Raw genomic sequence first — 16,678 nt, 5'->3', positions numbered from 1 at the left:
CTCTTCCTTTGTTTCTCCTTAATACAGAAAATTGACCCAATTTTGATATCAGTTGCATAGTGTACATCCAGAGTTACTCCATTGACCTCATTTGAGTTACTCTGAATTTACACCAGAGAAACCAAGATCAGAGTCTGGCTCAGTTTTAATATAAAGGTCTCTAATAACCAAGAGTTAATCTCCTCTTGTTGTTCCAACCGACAGTGCTATCCTTCTCTTTGTGATATCACATGGAGTCCAGCTGCAATATCACAAACCCAAATATAGATACAGATAAAAGTAACAGAACATCTTTGTCCTGATCCTCCTCGGCACCTGAGGAGCATGCAGCACATATCAGGAGAAGTGTGTGCAAAGGTAACTGTGCATCATTCTGGGATGCTAGAGCAGGCTTCCGGATGCTCTAATTTGTGCCTGCTGCCAGTAGCTTCAAGTGGTAGGTACAGCAGCTGGGAAGCACCTGAGTGTAGGGAAGATTCATGCAGTGTTATGCCCCTGGAGTCTCTCATGGATGGCTATGCTGGGTGAAGGGCCATTTTGTACTGGGAAACGACATTTACTAAGCTGGAGTTAAAGTGGAAAATCCATCTCAGTAAGTATAAGGGTGTTGCAAGAATGTTGGAGTTCTCAAAAAACAACAACAAAAACTCTCATTAGAAAACTAGAAAATCCACTGTGAAGGTTACAAGAAGCTTGCAAATTTACTTTGCTGATATGTTTAAAAAAAAGAACAAGACAGGAAATAAGTTACTTTAAAACCCAAATATGTGAGCACAAGGAATTCACAGTTAAGGGTGCCCAATCTCCTTAACAGTGATGCTTTAGTAATATCAGCCTCCCATCTTCCCTTCGTAGCTTTTTTGCAGTGTTTCATGCCTAGCGCTTATGATGCCTCTGCTCCATAGGATGCATTGAGTTCTATGTAGCTTGTAAATGCAATTCAAGAGGCTGATTTTGGTCCCTAGCAGTATTTTTCCTCATATGCCACCCCAGGTTATCTATCCTGCTTTCAGGCTCCTAAAGATGTTTTTAGCTCAGCTGCACTGGATATTTCATTGGAGAATACAACTTACATGATCTTGCAGAAAAGAAAAATGACATGGGGGGTGAGTGGTTTAAATCAACACGCTGGAAAAAACATGTACAAGTTAAACAATAATAGCCACCAGTCTACATGCCATATTTAACACTCAAGCTGCAAAGCACCAACAGTCATCACATTGGAAGTAGATAAGCATGTTAGTGTAACTGGTAAGGTTCTTTTTTCTTTGATTTACTTATAAAAAATTTAAGCAGATTGCAGTTTGAAGCTGATCCTTCTTCCCTGAATGGTTGTGCAGATATAGGGGAGTTTTAAAAAGAAACAGGATGCATGGTTTGGATGCACTTTTATTACTCCCAGTGGACTACTGGGCTAGTGATGGCGTTTTTACTATTGAAGTAAGTATTGGTGTGCCTAATTTAGATGGGAGTAGCAAGAACTGAAAAGCAGAGATGGAGGAGCTGTACAGCAGCAGGATTTCGAACCCCTCCCCCCACTTTTTTTTCCAGCTGTGCGTTCCTATTTCTTAACCTGCAGTACTTCTAGCCTCTAAAAACTTGTGAGTCAAGAGGGGGAAAATGGCAAAAATCCCAGTTTGGAAAATAAATACATGTCTCTTTGTTAACATCCCAAGAATGTGAAGCAACCAGCGACCCATTTCTGGCTGAGAAACTTATTTCCTTGAGATTCCTTTGAAGGTGATAAGAGGGGGAAAATGTACTGACATACTTTAATATACTGTAAATTATACATACTTCTAAACTGTGTCCAAAGTCTGAAATAAATGAATGAGCCAAGCAGCAGCACACTAAAAGAATACTGGGCAGAACTTTATCTGTGCTCAGTCCATTGGTTTCCGAGATGATAATGCAGTTCGGAATAAGTGGCTCCTTAAGGGGCTGTATGTATGCACCAGTTACCCTCAAGTAATGGCTACACATTGTATGCGTGCATTTGAGATGCTGTATTAGGGAAAACCATTTTGACCATGTGCAATGTGGATCTACAATAAAGCTGAATTAGTGTTGTGATGGGAGTCTTAACTTTTGAACGATCAGATTGCTGATATGTGTGTAAATTTCCAACCTCAGTGTTGCATTAAGATAGGTGGGGGGATTTTGTTCATTTTTTACATTTCCCTTATTTTGTTGAAAGAAAAAAAGACACATTTTGCTATATCTTTTCATGTCTTTTTTGATTAGTCTAGATCCTATTGTTCAGGTCAATTTTCTTCTTTGTTAATCAAGATAGTTCCATAGGAACCAGTCTTTTCCAAGAGTGTTTCAACAAGAAGGACTACCCTGTAATTTGGACAGTAATGTTGCTTCATGGGGACATTACTTTGGAGTGAACGTTTTGCTTTCTCTATTATGCACATTCTGGTCCCTGTAGAGTTTACAACCTCACTTTTGACCATTGTATAAAATATAATCTCTGCAGAGACTCCTCAGTCCTAATGGTTGCGGATTTTACAATCTCTACTGCACTCAATGTAGAGGAATAACCTCTGCAGGAATGGAGATTGCAATCTCCGTATGCGGGGCCCTTGCAGGAACTATTGGGAGAGAGAATCAGGGGATCCTGTAGGACAATCCACAGAAACTGAGATGGAGCTTAGAAGCTGTGCAATTGCCTCAGTTCCCACAGAACTGACGATCTCTGCATTGAATGCTGTGGAGATTCCTAACTCTGCAGGGGCAGCTATAGAGCTCTGTCTCCGTCTCTGCAGAGTTTAGGGGCTTCTTTGTGGACCCTGTGAGGTTAGAAGTGGCTCCCTCTCTGGCTCTAACACGTGCTGATGGGACTCACCAATAGGATTGGACCTGGGAGAAGGCTGCTTAACTGGGATGAGAGGCCATACTGGCTCATTAAGCAGCTTCTATTCTTTTATCTTTCATTTTGAACCATGAGTCTACTGCTTCTGTAGTATTGCCAGAGCTTTTGGTTTTAGATCTCAATGACTTTCCTTTACTGTACAAATGCAGTCATGGCCCTCTATTATTCTCTTCAGGATGTGGAGAGGGATACTCCCTGTTGTAAATTGTCTGTCCCTCAAGGCCATAAACTAATATTTTTCTTTCACTCAATGTACCCTGAAACAACCTTCAGGCACTAGATGGTGCTAGGGAGTCTCCATCCAGTGCTCCAGACCCAAGTCAAGTTGGTGTTACTATAGTAACTGTGACACTGTACTTGGTGGGTGCTGTGTGCCATTTTTGTTATAATTACGATTTATTATTTGTACTTTAGACGTATTGTTTGGCAGAATTTCCCCCTTTAATGGATGTAGGTGACTCTGCAGATGTCTGTTTGATTGTTATTTTGTAGTTTTCACACACGCTTCAAGAATTCAGCAGTGGAAACATAACTGAAATGGCTAATCTGACTCCAAACCAGGGACTACACTTGCCATCTGGTAAATCTGTTCATTTCTTGCTTTTCTGTTTTCAAGACTTCTTGTGGTGCAGACAGTCATGGTTTCTGTGCAGCGTGTTCTTCCTTGTGTTCTTCTCCAAGGGCTGAACATCCAAAAGCTCCCAGTTAGGTACCTAAGTTAAACACCCAGATTTTTCACAGTGCTCAGCCGCAGCAGCTCCCCTTGGTCTCACCCTTCAGATTGTTCTCAGTGGGAGCTTTAGGGTGCCAAGCACATTTGAAAATCTGACCTAAAAAATCTCACGATGGTAGATAGGAAAATGGAATGTTTCTCTAGCCAACTGTTAGCCTGAGGAGTTTAAAAGAGATGTGCCACATTGCCCCCTGAATTTCAACGCCGTGTTAAACAGTCTCAGTATGAATCACATACGGACAGACTGTTATGTCTCCATCTCCAATCATGCCTTTTGGATTAACCACCCTGACTTTAATTGGATGGGCGCAGAAACAAGAAGTAAACTTAATAATAAAAGTGAGTCGAACCATCACAGCAAGAGAGTGCCCCTCATAAATTTCAGCCTAGCCCCCCCATTCCCAGGTTCAGTCTCCAGCTTCAACTCCAGCAGCAACTAACTTCCAACTGACCAGTCTTGTGTACACCACCAGCATGGAATGTTCCAGATCTTTTGCAATGCTCTCTCTTTGCAGTGCTGTAAGGGAAAGGAGTTGGCAGACATTTGGCCACATCGCATTAGAAAGAACATGCTCTACAGGGTGAGCATGCTCAGTGGATTGGGGGACATGCTTTCAGGACAGTTGCAAGCAGAGTCTCCAGGGGGTGGGTGATTTTACTTGCCCTGCTGCTCTTGCTGTTTGAGATGAAATACAGTTTGCCAGCCTGCTGTTGGTAATTTGGAAGGCTTGGAAGCTCCATCTTCCTATAAACGGTCCCAAAGATTGAGGACCAGCAGGGGATACATTTGACGACAGTGTATTTTTGTTTCATTTTGTCCTTTAAGTTTAGTGAAGTGATTGTTGAAATATATGATCCCTTTTGTTTTCTTTCATTGATGTTGGATAATTGTATCAATAGAGAAGTTATTTATCATTTTCATTGATCACAGAGGATTTAATGAAGGCACATAGTCCACGTTGTAGGAATACAGGGCACTGGGTGCAACAGCATGCATCTCCACATATTTATAGTTGAAGTACCCACATAGAGTCAACACAGTTCTTAAAATGCCATACACAATGCCGTCTGGAAAGCATGAGTAATTCATAATGAGATGTGAGTTGACTATTATTTGTAGTACCTAGAGGCACTTCACAGAGAAGTGAAGTGACTTGCCCAAGACAGAGTAGGGAGTAAAGTCCAGGTTGCCATAAATGGGAGCTATCCGTTCAGCCACGCTATCTTCCAAATTAACTTTTCCAAAACAAAAACTCTAGACAATCCAAGCAGCTCTGAAATCAATTTCTCAGCTGCCTTCAGCTCTGGTTGAGAAAATTCAAGCACTGCTTTTCACCTTTGGGATAGGAAAGACATAAGGCATATTTGGAATTCACTAATAAAATAGTCTTTATTGAGAAATAAATGATAATTTTATTTATCTATAAAGGCTTTCTTTTTATACTGTCAAACAGTAATGGCAGCCAGAGCTTCTGTGATGCTGGCAGACTAGGTGTCAGCTCATGCCAAGGCCTCAGACCTCACTGAACACTGACAGATGCATAGCTGGAAACCAGTCTGGCTTACCTGTGGGTTAATCTAAAATAGATATTAGTGCTATAAGAATGTGTTTAGTGTTTAGACTTAATAGATTGCATGTAGGTATACTAATCCTACCTATACTACACCTCTACCCCGCTATAATGCGACCCGATATAACACAGGTTTGCATATAACGGTGTAGCAGCGGGGCTCCAGCGGCGCTTTAAAGAGTCCAGGGCTCTGGCTGCTGCAGGGAGCCCGGGGCCCTTTAAATCACCGCCAGAGCCCTGCTGCCGCTACCCCGGGGCTGCAGCAGTCAGGCTCTGCCAGCGATTTAAAGGGCCCAGGGCTCCCTGCGGCCAGAGTCACGGGCTCTTTAAATCACTGCTGGAGCCCTGCCACCGCTACCCTGATATAATGGCGTTTCACCTATAACGCAGTAGGGATTTTTGGCACCCCACGACCACGTTATATCGGGATAGAGGAGTATCTTTATCCCATGCTATAAGGCAATACGTAAGTGTTTGCTCTAGAACTGTAAAATGTTTGTTCTGAAACTCTGTAACTCACCAAATAGGGGGAAAAAATTTCATCTAATGCAAAATGCCGGATTCCTACATAAGGTGTTTTCGCCTACCCATCAGGAAGGACTATTGAATCCAAATAGGTAAAAGTGGAACAAAGACTTTGTCGATTGCTTCCCTGCCCCCTGCACTCCAAGATGAGGTTCTGTGAAGAAGTGCTTATCCCACCAGCTTGGATTCTAGGAAGGTCAGGGCCGGCTCTAACTTTTTTGCCGCCCCAGACAAAAAAGAAGAGCGCCGCCCCGCCGTAACCCCCCCCCTCCCAGCGCCGGGCCGCCCAAACCCCCGCCCCCCCGAGCGCTGGGCCGGGCCGCCCAAACCCCCAGAACGCCTCACCGCCCAAACCCCCGCCCCCTCCGAGCGCCGGGCCGGGCCGCCCAATCCCCCAGAGCGCCGTGCCCGCCCACCCCCCCCCCCCCCCCCCGCNCCCCCCCCCCCCCCCCGAGCGCCTTGCTGGGCTGCCCAAACCCCCGGAGCACTGTGCCGCCCATTTCCCCCCCTCCCGAGCGCTGCGCTGGGCCGCCCAAATCCCCGGAGCACCGGTCCACGCCGCCGAAGACCCCGCCCCCCCCAGCGGCGCCAAAACAAACAAACAAAAAACCCTCGAGGGCTGCCCCGCCGAACAAAAAAACAAAAACATTGGAATGCCCAAGGGGACTGTCTGTGACTCTATGTTAAGGCTGTTATAGTGCCTGAGGAGTTTACACTTGTTACTGGGTTGGTGAAATCTAATTATAGAACTCACAACCAGTTTGGGGTTTTTGCCCTGCTTCTTAGCAGTCTGCCCAGAGGTTGGCATTTTAGCTTGTGAGCCACTCGAGAGAGAGTGACAGCTTCCATCCTTCTGTCTGACTCCTACATTTTTTAAAATTAATTAATTAGAACACAGACTTAATTTAGAAGACTGATGCTATCAGCTAAAGTACTGAACTAGGAGAGAGAACTTTCCAGGATTCACAGCTTCTGAAATAAAAATAATTAGCTTCTGAGGAATGTAAAGTACTAAGGAAAAAACTAGCTGCTAATATTCATCTGGGAGCAATTAAAGGAGCAGCTCTACATCTCTGGGCATTTGTGTAAGCAGAGTCAGGATGAGCTCTACCCTGACATCTGGTGGTGAATTATGGCGAGTGTGGAAAAGAACTCCAGGGGCTGATCTGGTTTGCATAGACACACCCACTCGCCTGGCATGAAACAACAGCAACTGAAAGTGGTTACTTTGGCTGGTGTGGGATCCCCAGTTTCTCTATTATTGGGGAAGGAAGAATAAAGTTTTGGTACCCTGATTCTGTGAATCAAGGCCAGTGGAACTGTTGCATGACAGAAGGACTGAGTGAGTCCTTCACCATTACCTAAGTAGCACTTGCTTGACAAGGGGCATGGGTTACAAAACCCAGTGAATTGAGAGAGGATGGGGATAGGGATTTGTACCTGATGGTATGGGCCCTCTCTGAGGGGTTGAAACACCAATTGCACCATCTCTTCTCACCACTGTTGAATGTCAGAGCAAATTTTGATTCCATTAGGAGTCTAGTTACAGACTGCTGAGCTGAATTCACTTTGGGCCAATGGTGCACTAGCACTGGGGCTCTCCTACTATGAGCTGAAATTGCTAAGAGCTGAAATCACAAAAGAGCTAAAGTTATTAAGAGCTGAGATCACTGAGACTGTGTTAACTAGTGGTGGAGCCTGAAGCTATATTGCTAAGCGGCTGGCGGAGCAGCTAGCAGAATGGAGCCTCATGGGGACGGTTGGAGCGGAGCTGAGCGACTCACAGGTCGGTGAGCAGGGCGGAGTGGCTGGAGAAGCAGTGAGCAGAGGAGAGCAGAGCGGAGCCTTGTGGAAGTGGCCCAAGGAACGGCTGAAGTGGAGCAGAGCTGAGCGGCTCACAGGTCGGTGAGCAGAGCGGAGCAGCTGCCAGAGCAGTTCGTGGACGGCGGGAGCGGCTTGTGGAGAAGGCTGAGGTGGAACCCCACAGAGAGGCAGCCGGTTGGCCTCGGATCACGTAAGGTGCCCCTTAACGCCCTGCGTGCTTTTCCCCCCTCCGCCCCCCCCACTTGAACTCTGGGGCTGCACTGACCAGGGACAGAGACTTTGGGGGGTTGTTGGACTTTTGGGACTTTGGTGATCCTTGGGTTGCTGGACCCAAGAGACTTTGGGGTTGTTGGACTTTTGGGACTTTGGTGATTCTTGGGTTGCTGGTTTCAAGAACCAAAGGGAAAGGACACAGACCAATTTGCTGGGGTGGGTTTTTTGCTCATGAAGCCTGTTTGTGGTGTTTTTCCAATTTAATGCTGATGTCGTTTACCTCATGTTATTAAACATTTTCTGTTACACTCAGACTCCGTGCTTGCGAGAGGGGAAGTATTGCCTCTTAGAGGCGCCCAGGGGGTGGTATGTAATTGTCCCAGGTCACTGGGTGGGGGCTCGAGCCGGTTTTGCATTGCGTTATTGAAACGGAACCCCTAGATACAGAACCCGGCCCTTGTTGCTGCCAACTTAGATGGGCAGAAGGGTTACATTTGCAAGATACATATATATTTTTAAAAGGACACTGTTCATTAGTAGACAAAGACGTTAGCACTTAGGTTATAGTCACTGGAAGGAAAATCTGAAGTCCATAGGTGTCTTGCCTTGGCAAGGAAGGCATGATCATGCCCCAGCCCCCAACAGCCCAAGTTTGAAGTGCACAAAATGTGATTTCACATGTAACTTAACTGCATCCCGCAATCCAAGCCATTCACACTTCTTCCCAGTGGGTGCCCAGGTACTCAATCCAGAAGCAATCAGATGGAGCCTCAGCCTCCCCTTCAGCTTTGATGTGAAGGCGTGATGCTTATGCACAGGGCACACGTACAGCTCCTGGCAACGCTGAACCAATGCAAGGGGGAGGAGTAGGGGAAGGGGAAAAATTGGATGTGAAAACAATCTGTACTGGAATCCACTCTACGGAGTTTGGGTGAAACATACTTTCAGTCTCTTTTACTACAGGGGACTTTAGGAAGCTGTGCTAGGACATGCATTAAGGCTCCTAATTCAGTTTATTATTTCCATTACATTTTGTGATTAGGTAGGGACTGGCAATGAGGGGAGAGCAGCAGAATGGGGAGAAGTGGAAGCAAAAGAGTAGCTTTTAAATGTCTCTTCTCACCCTTATCCTAAGAGGCAAGCTGTCCTTCATGGCTCCTAATACTAAAGCTAAAGTGGGATTATTAAACATGGGCACTTAATGATTCTCTGTTTGTATTTTGTGATAGAGAGGGGGAGCCAAAAGGGCCTTTGGGTCACAAATTATAGCAGGAAGGGCAGCAGCAGCAGAAACAATTCTACAAGTCCAGGGAACTTAGAATGAAGAAAAGAAAAAAGAATGTTGGAATAAATAGCCAAAAGTGGACAGTTAGGATATTTACACCCTTGCCCTTTGGTTTTGTGATCCTCGCACTGTGAACTACACCTCTACCCCGATATAACGCAACCTGATATAACACGAATTCGGATAAAAAGCAAAGCAGTGCCCCGGGGAGGGTGGAGGGGCAGGGCTGCACACTCTGGCGGATCAAAGCAAGTTCGATAGAACACAGTTTCACCTATAATGCGGTAAGATTTTTTGTCTCCCAAGGACAGCATTATATCGAGGTAGAGGATTAGTTTTAACAATAAAAGGATGTTACTGTCACGCTGTCTGGGAGTGGCTCATAACTGTGAGGGCCAATCTCAGGTCAGACTCCCAGAAAGCAGGGCAGACACCTCAAACTGGTGACATACTCTATAATTAGATTTCACCAAGCCAGTAACACATGTGCATTCCTGGACCACTATATTCATAGTGCCATGGAGTCACAGACCGTCCCCTTAGGCTCTCCAGCCTGTCTTGCTATACAGACAAACTGGACTTTGTGATAAAAGGTCATATAAACCAAAAGTCACTTCACTCCCAAAAGGTTACTCCCAATCCCAAAAGATCAGTTACTTACCCAAAATCAACTGATACTCTGGATCTTACACCAAAGACAACGCTGGCAACCAATTCTATAGTAAAGTAACTAAAAATTCATTGGCTAAGAAAAAGAAATAAGAGTTATTGAGGAGTTAAAGCAGGTAAAATAATTAACAGGTTAGTCAAAATTTGTCAGTCCAAATGATAGCAGAGATGTAGGAATCTGCCAGTCTCCAAAAATCTTTCAGGGTTACCCAGGATAACTCTGGGGATCTCTGTCCTCTTGCTCAATTTACACCCTATTGGAGTCGAAATAGTCCGGAGATGAAGGATCTTTCCTTAGGTCCATCTTTTATATCTTCTTCACCCAGAAAGCTAACTGACAGTTTCTTTACCCACGTGGGCCTCCTCTTGTTGGCTGTGGGTGAGGGATGCAGATTGAGTCTATGAATTCCCATTGTGAACTCAATCGCTCTTGCTTTGACGTTAGCGCTCTTCCTTGATGAGTAATTTAGTTACAGAGAGATACATAATTCAGATGCCTGCCATTACATGGAATAAATAAATGAGACCAATACAAGTAACATTCCATTAGTTTTCATGAAGTTCTAACACCTGAATACAGTCTTCATTAACACACTTTTGATCTAGGGTTATTTAATTACAGGGTGCCCATAATGTAGAAGTAATGTAATAACAAACTACAGGATATAGACAGCCAAAAACAATACAATCAGCATCTCCTTTGATCTCTATTAGCATACAAGTGAATTAGTTTGAATGCATACTAACACTTAACACTTCTTTGATATTCACATACAAGTGAATTGACCTATGGCTTTGGCGTCAGCTGGTCTGTCAGCATCACAGTTACATAATTCTACCCAAAGATTGGTTTTTAAAGCATTTCCAAGGTAAGCAGCCACTACTGGCAATATCCATACCATGGTGGGTATTAATAGGATATTGGTGCACTTCTCAAGTAGGTTCAAGCTCTTGGCTTTTCAGCTTAGTGCTTCACAATCACAACACCCCCCGAGGAACGCCCCGAAAGCTTGCTAAAGCACAAACTGTTGTGCTATATTGTCCAGTACTAATTTATCAGTTCTTATTCTGTATGATCCTGATCCATTTCTCATTAAACTCAATGGAATGACATTAGTTGACTTTATTCAGGGAATGCACAACCCCCCCATGAAAGAAGATAAAGAAATAATAGCTCTTCTGAGTGCTCATTTCACACAGAATTCCCTCTTAGTCTCCCCTGATTTTCCCAACAGATTTAATCCTCCTTTCCTGTGTCAAAGGAAGTCACAATCTCTCCCAGAGGGGCAGCAAATCCATGGTAGCTCCGCTTTTAGTATTCTGATAATCTCTAGAATTCTCTAACTTAGCAGCAAATGACTTTACTAACCCAGCTGGCTATCCCCCAGAATCACTTTGTAAAACTAGCTCTTAAAATCACTGACCTGAGTTGAAAACACAATTGGGAATTATGGTAGGTAAAGTATATACAAATACTAATCCTGTCTATTACCTTGCCTTTCCCTTCTATGCTCATGTGATTCCTCACCCAGGGGACACTGTGCTCCCCCACCTCTAGATTTATTTGATTCTAGAATGTCAGGTTTTCATGTTCCTTTCTCTTTTAAATCTTAATGTCTTCATTATTTTTCAAGTAACCAAAATATTTCAAAAGTCTGCCACATCCAATAACCTTCAAAATATCTATTTCCATGACAGAAAATACTTCATCAGAATAAGGGGGAAATGAAATGGTCAAACATCTAAGATTGTTTCGTCCACTTGCTGTGGCTGGACTAGAATTGACAGACTAAAAGGTAGGTACAGGAACTGGCATTTATTATTGGTATACAGTACCCCAACCTGCAATATAAATGATAAATAAAAAAAAGAGAGTGTAAAGAGACAGCTCGTTAGCTTTCCCCACCGCTGTATACTCACATAAGGTCTGTCACAATCTGGTCCAATTATTTTTCCCTCCAAATTCTTGATGTGATGGTGTACCCCATAAGGCTTCATGGGAATATGCTTATGAGTGTATATATGATATAACTGGAATATGTTTTATGCCATGTAACATATCTCTGCAAAGATTATGATCTACTGACTCTATTAATCTTATTTGTATACATGGGTTTTTTTTTATTCAAAGTTATGAATATTGGCCGGGCACTGGCTTGATTTTTAAGTAGCTTTAGTAAAGCATTTGGTCTGTAAAAGGAAGCTTACTGGAACTAGTGAGGTTTTATCTGTATTCAGTTTTCTTAGACATAGACTTGCATGTTCTATTTTATTTTGCTTGGTAATTCACTTTGTTCTGTCTGCTATTACTTGAAACCACTTAAATCCTACTTTCTGTATGTAATAAAATCACGTTTACTTATTAATTGACCCAGAATATGCATTAATACCTGGGGGGGGCGCAAACAGTTGTGTATATCTCTCTATCAGTGTTATAGAGGGTGAACAATTTATGAGTTTTGTACAGGGTAAAATGGATTTATTTGGCGTTTAGACCCCATTGAGAGTTGGTCATCAGAGTGTTAAAGACAGGAACACTTCTGTAAGTTGCTTTCAGTTAAGTCTGCAGCTTTGGGGCACGTGGTTCAGACCCTGGGTCTGTGTTGGAGCAGACGGGTGTGTCTGGGTCAACAAGACAGGGGGCTGGATTCCCAGGCTGGCAAGGAAAGTAGGGGCAGAAGTAGTCTTGGCACATCAGTTGGCAGTTCCCAAGGGGGTTTCTGTGATCCAACCCATCACACTTGAGATGTCATCAAAGCCATCAAATATCACTTCTAATCCTTCTAAAGCAGTGGGTCTCAACCAGGGGTATCCAGAGGTCTTCCATGGGGTACATCAACTCATCTAGATATTTGCCTAGTTTTACACCAGGCTACGTAAAAAGCATTAGCGAAGTCAGAACAAACTAAAATTTCATACAGACAATGACTTGTTTATACTGCTCTATATACTGTACACTGAAATGCAAGTACAATATTTATATTCGAATTGATTTATTTTATAATTACTTGGTAGTAATGAGAAAGTAAGCAGTTTTTCAGTAATAGTGTGCTGTGACACTTTTGTATTTTTATGTCTGATTTTGTAAGCAAGTAGTTTTTTAGTGAGATGAAACTTGGGGGCACATGAGACAAATCAGACTCTGAAAGAGGCACAGTCGTCTGGAAACGTTGAGAGCCACTGTTCTAAAACAGTCCCTGGGCCTGAATCTCTGGGTCTGGTCTCATTCACGTTAGTGTAAATCAGGTGCAACTCCAGTGAAGTTGATGAAGTTGTACCAGCATGGGTGAGATCTGAATCAGGTCCTCTGTCACCTGATTATTATTATTCCACCAGCTGAGTGTAAAATGGTGTACCAGTCTCAGAAAGAAATACATATGTTTGGCCACCAAAAGGTGCCTTGCAGGAAAGAGATAATAAGATCTCTAGCCTTATATCATTCCCTAAAAACAGGCAGAGGGATCATGAATTAAAACTAGAGCTGTTAATTAATCGCAGTTAACTCACACACTGTTAAACAATAGAATACCAATTCTATTGAAATTGAAATTTCAAATATTTGAAATTTTTAAAATATTTTGGATGTTTTTCCACATTTTCAAATATATTGATTTCAATTACAACATAGAATACAAAGTGTACAGTAATCACTTTATAATATTTATATTACAAATATCTGCACTGTAAAAATGATAAACAAAAGAAATAGTATTTTTCAATTCACCTCATACAAGTACCATACTGCAATCTCTTGATCATGAAAGCGCAACTTACAAATGTAGATTTTTTTTTTGTTACATAACTGCTCTCAAAAACAAAACAAGTCCACTCACTCCTACTTCTTGTTCAGCCAATCGCTAAGAGAAATAAGTTTGTTTACATTTAAGGGAAATAATGCTGCCCACTTCTTATTTCCAATGTCACCTGAAAGTGAGAGCAGATGTTCACATGGCACTTTTGTAGCCAGCATTTCAAGGTATTTATGTGCCAGATATGCTAAACATTTGTATGCTCCTTCATGCTTTGGCCACCATTCCAGAAGACATGCTTCCATGCTGATGACGCTCGTTAAAAAATAATGCGTTAATTAAATTTGGGACTGAACTCCTTGGGGGAGAATTGTATGTCTCCTGCTCTGTGTTTTACTTGCATTCTGCCATATATTTCATGTTATAGCAGTCTCGGATGATGAACCAGCACATGTTGTTCGTTTTAAGAACACTTTCCCTGCAGATCTGACAAAACGCAAAGAAGGTACCAATGTCAGATTTCTAAAGATAGCTACAGCACTCCACCCAAGGTTTAAGAATCTGAAGTGCCTTTCTAATTCTGATCAGGATGGGGTGTGGAGCATGCTTTCAGAAGTCTTAAAAGAGCAACACTCTGATGCGGAAACTACAGAACTCAAACCATCAAAAAAGAAAATCAACCTTCTGCTGGTGGCATCTGACTCAGATGATGAAAATGAACATGCGTCAGTTCACACTGCTTTGGATCGAGCAAAACCCATCATCAGCATGGACACATGTCCCTCTGGAATAGTGGTTGAAGCATGAAGGGACATATGAATCTTTAGTGCACCTGGCATGTAAATATCTTACAACGCTGGCTACCACAGTGCCATGCGAACGCCTGTTCTCACTTTCAGGTGATATTGTAAACGAGAAGCAGGCAGCATTATCTCCTACAAATGTAAATAAACTTATTTGTCTGAGTGTTATGGCTGAACAAGAAGTAGGACTGAGTGGACTTGTAAAGTGGACTCTATAGTTTTACATTGTTTTATTTTGGAATGCAGTTGTTTTTTTACATAATTCTACATTTGTAAGTTCAACTTTCATGATAAAGAGATTGCACTGCAGTACTTGTATTAAGTGACTTGAAAAATACTATTTTGTTTTCACAGTGCAAATATTTATAATAAAAAGTAAATATAAAGCGAGCATTGTACACTTTGTATTCTGTGTTGTAATTGAAATCAATATATTTGAAATGGTGGAAAACATCCAAAAATATTTATATAAATAGTATTCTATTATTGTTCAACAGCACGATTAATCACAATTACTTTTTTAATCACTTGAAAGCCCTAATTAAAACTAAAGTAGAGGAGGCAAATGATGGTGAGTTCCAGGCTCTTTAAACAGCCATTTTGTCATAAAATTCTTGCAGTCAGTTTTAGAGTTTTGGTTATCAGTCCTTCAACCATCCTTAAATTTATCCCTGGTAATTTTAATTCAATAATATTTAAGTTAGCCTGTGATCAGAGTCATTTTCTTTAGCCAGGCAGTTGCAGCTAATCCTGCAACTGTCACTTTGGTAGTAGTCATAGAAACTCTCCACTGTATACACTTTTTGGTCTACATCTGAAATTGTCAAATGCACGGTATCACATAGTTGATTATCATTTAAATTACTTTTCATTATCATAGCTGCAAGATTCTTGAAACTGAGACCCCCATTTATAATTTGAACAAGAAAATAGTGCTTTTTGTGGGGGAAAAAAATCAAGAGGATAAAATTCCAAATCTGTGTGAAAATAGTGGGGTGGGGGGAGGGTGTTTTAAAAAAAAATCAAAAACATCTGATATTGACATTGATTCGTTGAAAAACTGGGAAAAATTCAACTATTTCCTTTTAAAAAAAAGCCATTTTCTTGAAGAAGAGCTCCATGCAGCTCAAAAGCTTGTCTCTCTCACCAACAGAAGTTGGTCCAATAAAAGATCTTACCTCACCCGCCCTTGTCTCTAAAATGTCAATGTGCATGTCTACAAAATAAAGAAATTTGTATAGTTTTGGCTTTCATTTGAAATAATACTTCATTCTTATTGTGTTCAAATATGTTATCTGATACAGAAGGAAGAGGAGAAGCAGAGATTAGACGTCAAAAGGATTGATTGGTTAACATGAAAAGACTGCAGAGACATAATCCCTATTATATGCTGTTTAGTAAGTCTGTCTAACTGAGGTAAATAGTTGCAGGTGCAACTAATTAACCTAAAATATTAGCTATCCAGATCAAGAGTAAAATGGGAAACCTTTTCTTAAGAGACACTGTTTGTGATCAGGAGATTTTTTTATTTACAGTGACTGGTTTTTGATCAAAATTTATGAAACTTCTTTTAGTTAAAGGCAGAAAATGTGTTGCTGATTGTCTTTTAAAAAAAGCAGTATCCTGCAAATGACTCAGAGATGATTAATAAAAGGAATACCTCTGGATGAAAATTAAATCTAAGATAGTCACAAATCTCATGGCATTTTTCAAAAGAGGAGGTATTCTAGCTCAGTATCTAGCAGTGTACCTTCCTAAGTCCTCCAGCTCTTAATTGCCTATGTTGTTTTCACTTCCTAACCTGAAGCACTGTGTTTTTGCACTGTGTTAAACAGTAACCTCATTACCAGGGGTGGCTGCACTGCAGTGCTGAATGAAGTGGTCCCTGGCTATAGTCTGTGTATCAGTTTGTAAAGTGATTTGGGAAAACTTCCCCCTGAACAGTGTTATTTTAAATGTCAGATTATGATGCTTGTGGAAGGACACAGCAGGTTCTGCTGTTGACTCATCCTGTTAGCAGGTGCGGGAACCCTGCAGGGAAATGCTGAGGGAGTCTTGCTGACTCCTTGAAGCAGATGGTGCTTGTTAAAGCCATCATGGATATAAAGGAGGTGGAAGCAGCCCTCTGAGGGTTGGGGGAGATTGGCCAGTTCTCAACTAAAGTGGAGAGACGCATTCAAGTTTGGGGGTTTATTACACTGGATTGGGCATGGAAATAAATCTCTGAATTTATACAGCATTTGGGAGCTTTGTTTTGAAGCAAGGTGTGAAAGCCATCTGCTCGCTGACCTTTACAGAGCTGAGTGGTTCCTCCCCTTCCCCATACCTCCCTTTTGTGGTTTGTGATGGGTGACTGGGGGGTTGAGTTTAAACCACCCCATTAGGGGAATGCAAGATCCCTGGGGGCAGCTTTCTAATAATCTGCCAT

General features: G+C 42.2%; 1 long non-coding RNA gene across 1 annotated transcript in view; it reads left to right on the top strand.

Moving 5' to 3' along the window:
• LOC117871246 overlaps window positions 1-15,743 on the top strand; it is a 43,869-nt gene extending 28,126 nt beyond the window's left edge. Inside the window, exons 2-3 of the long non-coding RNA XR_004644187.1 lie at window positions 11,397-11,494; window positions 15,555-15,743. This is a non-coding gene — a long non-coding RNA (uncharacterized LOC117871246). The remainder of the gene's footprint in view (window positions 1-11,396; window positions 11,495-15,554) is intronic.
• Window positions 15,744-16,678: the final 935 nt, after the last annotated feature.

This window comes from Trachemys scripta, chromosome 1 (genome assembly GCF_013100865.1).
Source record: "Trachemys scripta elegans isolate TJP31775 chromosome 1, CAS_Tse_1.0, whole genome shotgun sequence".
In the NCBI taxonomy this organism is placed as follows: Eukaryota; Metazoa; Chordata; order Testudines; family Emydidae; genus Trachemys; species Trachemys scripta.
The sequence above is the reverse complement of the archived record's forward strand: the minus strand, read 5'-3'. Positions and strand labels throughout refer to the sequence as shown.